General features: G+C 41.7%; 1 pseudogene; it reads right to left on the reverse strand.

The window, feature by feature from the left end:
* Positions 1 to 662: 662 nt before the first annotated feature.
* LOC116888026 lies at positions 663 to 2106 on the reverse strand (annotated as a pseudogene).
* Between the last annotated feature and the right edge of the window lie 4165 nt (positions 2107 to 6271).

A 6271-nucleotide genomic window follows, 5' to 3' on the forward strand; every position in this document is an offset into this window, starting at 1 on the left:
TTATGCACAAGACCTATGCAAGCTCAACTTTAGAAAATCCCATCATGGAAAGGTAGAAGTGGGCATGAAGTTTCACAGTTAACTGAGGAGCTATAGGTATTTGATAGGTGGTGGGAGAGGGAAAGCCACTTTTCCTAAAAGATGTGACCCTTTGTAGGTTCACCAGTATCCAGGGTAAACCCTATATCCAATAGTATTTGATCGGGACAAATTGCAGTTGATTGTCATAATTTTTTTTTTAAATTTCTCAACAACATTTTTATTTTGTAAGTGTCAATTTCACCTGGATGTTTGCTACACTCATAAAATACCAGTATCTTTCTATTCCTGGACCCACTGAAACTTCCTGACTCAGAACCTGGTAGTGAGGTTGGTAACAATCAAAGACCACAGAGAGAGAACATCCAGGCTTATCAGTATACAGCAAAGCATTTATTTACTCTGTCCAGCCAAACTGTGATACTGACTCCAAAACGACCCTGGTCCCACAATAGATACACTGTTCCCCATGTCAAGTTTGGCTTGCAAGATCCCAGTCTCTGTACATACTTTTTTTCTCAAACATCTGAGCAGTGTCCAAAGCCACAATCTTGAAGAACCCCAGATAAGAGATGTTTCCCAAGCCTGCTGTTTATTCCAATCCAGAAGTCATATTTCCCAAATTAATGCCAGCACCTGCAAAGTCTGGTCACGTGGGTATAGACACAGTGCTTGGCACATGTTTGGCACATTTTTGTAGGAAAGGTGATGTTCTGGGCTGCCTTATTGCCCTGAGTGTAGCCATTAGCTGAGAACATAGTTGTGAAAATCTTTCTCTGGAGACATGTGACAACTCATCATAGCACTCCAGAGGAGCAGGGTATTGTTCTACAACGATCTTGTTCCAGTTGGCTGTGTGCTGTAAAAGGGCCCTTAGGATGTGCATGGAGAAGTCATTTTTGTAGAGGTTGATCTTGGTGAGCTGAGAGCATTGTCTGAGGGCAGGAAGGAGGGCATTGAGTTGTGAGTCAATCATTCTACACCCCTCTAATTCCAGACTCTCTAGCGTGTCTTCCACTTTATGTAGCAGAGCTCTCAGAGGCATAAGATCCAGTGAATACAAAACTGTTTCTCTCAGATCCAGATGTTTTAACTGAAAGAGGCTCTGACAGCAGGCGAAGGAATCCAAGTCTCCTTGTGAAGTTACGTAATTAGTGACAGAGAGGGTCTCCAAGCGCGTCATCAGGCACCCTAAAATCTGATTCATCTGGACTCTGAGGAAATGAACTTGACTCATGAAGAGATGCTGCAGACAGTTGAATTGAGAGAACTGAGAAATAAAATTGTTGACACTCCTGGTTTCTCTGACCATTGTTCTTTCGACAGTAGAGAAGGTTCTCATATAGAGGGGTGCCAGGATAAGTTTGCGAAGATTTCTCATCTGTCCAAAGTAGAGAGCAAAATATCCCAGCTGTAACAGAGTCCACTTGGTATGCAGTTCTAATTCTGCAATGTGCTCTGTGTCAAAAACATTCAAGATCCCTTTGATATCTTGGAATGGGAGAGACCAGATTGTCATTTTTATACAGCAGAAATGCAGGGAGCTCTTCCTTTGCTGGACCCAATTCAAGAAGTATGCTTGTGCTTCATTGAGGCTTAGTTTGAGGCACAGGTCAACTATGACCCTCAGACGCTGCCTCAGTGCATATCTGGGAAAGACCTTCACTACTTGCTTCTTGTCCAGTGTCTCTGATGAACAGCAACTCTTCCCTTCACCAGCACACATATTCCAGAAGGCATGGTGCACATTTCTCAGGTCCAAGACCTTAAGATTCTTCTCCCTGTGGTGAAACTCTTCTTTCAGTCCCATGTCTATTCCATCTAGCAAAGCCTGGTAGGTTTCCAGGTTTGGTGTCTCCATGAGTGCCCCCACTTGGAAACAGGGGAAAGGCAAAACTGCCACCATTTCCTTCACTAGATTGATGTGACTTCTAGCAAATGCCTCCTTGAACACTTATGGGAAGAGCACAGTAGGGAGCTCCCCAAGTAGAACATGGCCATGGCCTCATTTCTCAGCAGACTATGCACTGTCAGCTCCTGGAGTGTGGGTGGGGTCTGAACACTCATCTTCTAAGGTCAACAGTCAGAAAGCTCCAGGGGAAGGAGACAGAAAAAATGTACTTTAAAGACAAACTTTATGAAACTTCCTCACGATCACAACAATGATGAAGCTTCTGAGATACTGCTCTGGCAATGGCAGAGACATCATTTTACCTCTTCATCCTAAACTGGTCATGTAAAGATAGACTCCCACACTGGCATCATGGGAGATTTTCAATCACTTAAATGGGTATACAAATTTCCTGACAAAATATTTTAACAGTGACACTTTCTTTTAAAAAAAATAATAAAAGAGAGATAGAAAAATGGGAGAGATGTCAAGGACAAAATGTGGATGACAATGGTTTAAATAAGCAACAGAAGGGAGATCGAATGTGAAGAGACCACCACCAGTGGATAGGCATGGCTCCCAGTTGAAGGATGGCAAAACTAACCCATCTCAAAATCTTTAGCCTAGAATTATTCCTGTCTAAAGGAAAAACAGGGACAAAAAAGGAGTAGGGACTGAAGGAATGGCCATCTAGAGACCACCTAATTAGTATATGTCCCATCAATAGTCATCAAACCCCAACACTATTGCTGATGTCTAGGTGTGCTTACAGAAAGTAGCCTGGAATGGCTGCCCTCTGAGAGGCTGTTCTAGCACCAGTATCAGATAAATGCAGACACTCACAGGCAACCAATTTGACTGAGCTTGGGGATCTCAATGGGACAGATATGGTGGAACTGAAGGAGCTCAATAACCTTGCAACCCAATAGAAATAACAGCAATATCAACCAACTGGACCAAGCAGAGCTGCCACAGACCAACCACCAAACAGAAAGTATTGTTGGATTTATGATTCCAGATAAATATGTAAAAAAGTGTTGCATTATCTGGCATCAATGGGAGGAGAGGTGCTTGTTCCTTTGGAGGATTGTTGCCCAGGGAATATAGATGCTAAGGGTATGAGATAGGAATGGGTGAGTGTTTGTGGGGAGTACCTCCTTAGAGTCAAAGGAGAGGGAGGTCAGAAGGGGACTTGTGGAGGGAAGAACAAGAAGTGGGTTGACTTCTGTAATATACATCAATTAGATAATCATCAGTTCTGAGCACTGCAAATAGGTCTGAGTCCCAGCTGAATCAGGCAGTTATCCAGGCTCCAGGTCTCTGAATTGACTGTCATAATGTTTTAATGTAATATATAAAGTTGGGTGGTTAGGAAGATGGGTGTGTGTGGGTCCCATTCCACCTCAATGCTGGGCTGTGTAAATATGAGGCGCTAGGCTACTTTTCATCCTAGTCACCATGTAGTGCTGGGTTCATGGTTGATACACCACTCAGAGGTGACAGAACACAGCCTAAAATCGGGGCCCCAGCCCAGGTGAGCAATGGTACAGCCTGTGGTTTCCAAACTCCTAGGCACCCAGATGCTGCTGGTAACCACGAGGAGTTTGGCCTGCTTTGGGGGTGTGGGGGTGGAGTGGTTCTTGTTAAGGAAGGCTTCCCCAAATGGTGGTTTTGAAGAGAAAGTCAGTTCTTGCCTCCATGTCCAAAGTGTTTATTTATAGTGGAGAATGGATGCATACAACCTACACAGGGTGTACCGGAGATTAAATACTTTTGACAGGAAGCAATGTCCATGAAGGGAAGCTTATTGACCAAACACCCAGGGCCCACTCTACATACCTCATTAGCATGGAGAGCTCTGGACTCTATGCTATATGATCAGTTGCTTTGGTCTTCTTAGTGGGTTGTTGTGGTCATATGCTCCAGAACAGGAGTATGTAGGGAGCAGATTCAAATGCCTACCATTCTCAATTATGAAAATTGCTGGGGTTTCTTAATCTGTTCATCCTTTCCAGTTTTTCTGTCTGGTGACACAGTTTCATTTGCTTCACAGGGGTAGATCTGGGAGGAGTTGAGAGAAGGGAGTGAATATGATCATGATACATTAAATATACTTCTCAAATAATTAATAAATGTAATATTTTTTAAAAAAATTAAAAAGTAAAATATGGGCTTCTGATGTTGATTACTTCATATGTGGAAGGTCTTCCACTAAAACTAAAATGCCGAACTTACTGGGCTCTGTATCTGACTGATTACTAGAATGACTAGACAGTGTGGAATAGCTGGCTCTTAATGCCAAAAAAGAGGATAACCTCTAAGTCTAGAAAGACTAAGGAGACATCAGCAGTCACCAATGTCATCAGAAGCAATCTTCAGTGAATATGTGACATCCCAGGAAGTAAGAATTGTGGTAAACCTGATGTTTTGCTCAAACTCAGTGGTGCATAATAAATAAGTATAGGCATATGCACTAAGTCCGAGGAACAGGTGTGGATACACTAGGCTTTACATTCGAATCTGTTGAACAAAAATTGGTACAGCTCAGCATAGGAGCACCAGATAGGCATTTTGAGTTTGGCCAGGTCATGTACTGGCCAGCCCAGGCCTTCCTAACTTCTTTCTGCCCAAGAGCACAATTGACCCTAGAATTTGGAGCCACACTGCCCTGACATCTGAGCATTAAAAGGCCCAGAAAGTCTTATTTGCAGGGGATCTAGTATACCATTCATCCTTATGCGATAGCAAATGCCCTTGCCATCTGTTCATTTTGTTTTGTGTTTTAAGTTAGTCAGTTCTAGCAGCAGAATATTCCAAAATTTCTTCCAGAAAAACATTGCTTGTGTGGTGTCAAACTGACTCATCATTTTCTTTTTACAAGATGGCACTTGCGGCCTATAATAAAACTTGTCCTAGCACTGAACTTTTCCTAAGACACCCCCGTACAATCTCGCCAATGTGACCAGTTTTCATTCCACACTACGGCTAGTGATTTTATACAATATCAGTGTACATGTACAAATTACAATTCCATCAAATCGTCGAAACTATGTCCTCACTTTTTCTATGACCCATTTAAAGGGAAGAAAGAATGCAATTAGAAAGTACCTATATCATCTGGGGGAAGGTATTTGTAAAAGTTGGATTTTGTGATATATGTTACCCATATGTTACCCTGTGGCTAGAGTGAAGGAATGTAGCTTCCCTGGGGGCTTCTCTTGCATGCCACCTGGAAGTGTCAGTTGGCACAGATTGTAGCAGACTGTGTGCTTAAAGGCAATGACCACATGGAGCCTGTGACATCTGTGGTTTTAGTCTTAATGACTGTGTACTTGACTTTAGTCCTGGGATATGTGTTGATACAGCATAGGATTTGGAGGATACTTTGAAAAACAAAAACAAGATACTAAGTAAATCAAACCTCTGTGTTTCCCGTTTAGCAGTATCTTTCAAACATTAAGGCAAACTTAATGGTTTTCTGTATAATGGGACGGAATTTTCAGCATTTGAGTAGAAAAGGTAAGAGAATATAGAGTGCAAAGTATCATCCAGAAATTATTTTTCCCAGTGTTATCGGTCAAATGATGTCTCTGTAAAAGATAGGTTTAAGTTCTAGTCCCTGGTACTCATGAATAGGACCTTAGTATTGGCTCATAGAGCCTGTGTATCTTTATGCAAGTTCAGAGGAGCTCATATGGAGTGAAGTTATATCCTAACCCATGGTGACTGCTGTCTTAGCAAGAAGAGGAAGGTTGCAAGTAGATGGAGGGTAGATGATGATGAGAAGACAATTATAGACTGCAGCAAAATATCCACAGCACAGAGAAAGTTCCAGCTACCGAAAGCTGGAAGGAAGCAGGAAGATTCTTTTGACTAGAAGCGTTAAAGAGAGTGACTCTGGGACTTCTAGACTCTAGAATTATAAACAGATATATTTCCTGTTTTAAACCTCCCATTGTGTGGTTCTTTTAAAAACATTAATCCCAATAAAGTACTTACTGCTCTTGGTCTAGTACTTGTTGTCAAAGTAGTGTCAAGTAGATTTTAGAGACTATATGGCAATCTTAAAGCTCACTGGATACTGGTCAGTCTTAGAGTTTTATTTCTGGGACGCAAGATGCCACAGAGATTGTAGTTTTGGTAATAATATTAATTTCTATCCAGTAAAAAGCATATGAGAACAACTGAGGACAGCTAATAGCGTTTTTTGAATGAATGGGTTTTCAGATGGTGTGTATATGCGTGTGTAAGAGGGAAGTCAGACTGAAATCACCACCATTGTATTTATTACTGACTTAAAAAGTGTTTTCCTCTTGCAAATTTATTAGTTGAAATTTTACC

The sequence above is a fragment of the Rattus rattus genome, chromosome X (assembly GCF_011064425.1).
Source record: "Rattus rattus isolate New Zealand chromosome X, Rrattus_CSIRO_v1, whole genome shotgun sequence".
Classification (NCBI taxonomy): Eukaryota; Metazoa; Chordata; class Mammalia; order Rodentia; family Muridae; genus Rattus; species Rattus rattus.